Here is a 2,240-nt window from a genome sequence, read left to right as displayed (position 1 = left end):
ATAGAACGTTGGAAGCAACCAGAGCTCAGTTTAAATCTTGGCTTCACCATTTACTAGCTGTAAGTGTGTCTTTAGAGAATTTTACTTAGCTGCAGATTCCTGATCTGTGAAAAGCCTGTAATCATAATGTTCTTGTAAAAATCAAACTGGATTTTATACACAAATGTGCTTTCCAAACTGTAAATGATATACCCATGTTTAGGGTTCAGAAAGAAACCATGGGTCCTTTTGGCCAACATTACAGTCACCTAGTGTTGAGATACAATTCTCCCAGCAGCATTAGAAGTGTAGATAATAGCAAGTTAGAAAGACCTGAGTCACTACATGACCTTCCAGGAATCAATCTCTTTACCTTCAATTTTTTTTTAATCTGTGAAATAAGGATAGTTAGACTTCTGTGGGAGGATTATGAAAGCAAAAAGGTACAATATATCAAAAAAAAAAAGTGAGGGCCAGTTCCATAGCATAATAGTTAAGGGAGCCAGATCCTACATGACTGACTGCAGTCTCAGCGGCTTGAAAAACACCCCTGGTGCATTTCTGTGCATGCCCCAAATTCTGACATGATGGGAAAATAGAGAAAAAGGAATTGTGGTGTGATCATGCCCCATGGTTGGAAGGAAGCTTTCTTGTTTTCTTTTTCTCTCTCTGGTAGGTACATATACCCTCTGGCTAGAAAATTAAGTTTTAAAAAATACCTGAATGAGGGACCAGCAGTTACCGTCATGGCTATGTGGCTTGAAAATCATACCGGGAATATGTGCATGTGTGCCCAAAATCCTGGGAGGAGAATGAAGAAGATGGGACTGTGGCATGGCCCTCCCCACTGGGAGGTGATTTCTCACTTTTCTGTGTCTCTCTGGTGAGTGCACATACCCTATGACAACAATATAAATTTTTTAAGTGTTTTTTAGTTAAATTTTTTTTTTAAAACAGAGCGAGATGGATTGGACATTAGCACAGTGGTAAAATACAATGCTCTGCCAGACTGACCCACATGGGAGGGTTCTGAGTTTGTGTCTCAAGCCATCCCTGAGTACTCCACGTATGCACATAATGCTGGCTGAGGCTAGGGGTGTGGATCACACCAAGAATATCCTGTTGAGGGTGCTGTTTTTCTCTCTCTCATTATGGAATAAATAAACTTTAAAAAAAAAAATAAAGTGAGAGTAAAAGCAAGATTGGGAGAAATAAAGAAAATTCCAGTACCTAGAACACAGCAAGTGTTCAAACAATGATGACCATCACTAGTAAAAGGCTAGAAAATAAGGTAAACAGGTTTCATGGATCCTTTTTACTGATATTCTTAACTTTCATAATGAAGGTTGGTTAAAAGCAAATTGTCCATTGATAAAAGTTGGTTTTTCTGCCTCAAGATCCCTCTTTATTTTCTGCCTGTTTCAACCATTCAGGAGCACAGCAGACCCAGGATCTCTGCCATCTACACCCCTAAGAAAATCTTGCTATAGGGAAAGTGTGAAATGTCAGCATTCAGTATGACAATCCCCACATGTCAGACCTGGAAAGGAGAGTAAATACCCATTTAATTCATTTTACAGATAGTAAAGCTGAGGCCAGAAATCTAAAGCAGCACCACTAGTTAGCAGCAGAGTCACATCTAGGATTTGTTCTTCTGTTTGTGTTTGTGTTTTTTTTTTTAATTTGTTAAATTCAAGGTGTGTGCACTCAGCAGAGAAAGAGAAACTGAGACAGCGCCCACCTTCCCCTCCCCCCACCCACAGGAATGGCCATGCCACAACCCCTATCCTCCCTCCCCTCCATTCTCCTCTTGGGATTTTAGGCATGCACACACAAGTATCTATATGTTTTTCAAGCCCCTGGGTCCAGATCTGAAACCGCATTAACAGCCATGTAGGATTCAGCTGCCTAACGACCATGCCACTGACTGGCCCTTGCTCTTCTGACACAGCCCAGGACTTATTCTTCAGTAGTTTAGTATAAATGTTAATCTCCAATTGTGAATAAAAGAATAGGTTCTTTATTAAAGGCCTGTCAAGTATCACAGAAAGAATTAAATCACATCTAATCTATTCATAAATTAAACAAACCCTACGAAAACTTAAAGCACAGGTATAGACAAAAAACATCAGCATTTATATGTTAAATTACATCGCTTTTTAAAAATTGGAGAACTTCTGTTTCTAGTCATGACAGAATAACTGGTAGAAGACTCGCCCTACTACCAAAACCAACTATAAAACTGGACAAATATATGAGGT

The sequence above is a fragment of the Tupaia chinensis genome, unplaced genomic scaffold (genome assembly GCF_000334495.1).
Source record: "Tupaia chinensis unplaced genomic scaffold, TupChi_1.0 Scaffold145396_1, whole genome shotgun sequence".
NCBI classification, from domain to species: Eukaryota; Metazoa; Chordata; class Mammalia; order Scandentia; family Tupaiidae; genus Tupaia; species Tupaia belangeri.
This window is presented reverse-complemented; position numbering follows the sequence as displayed.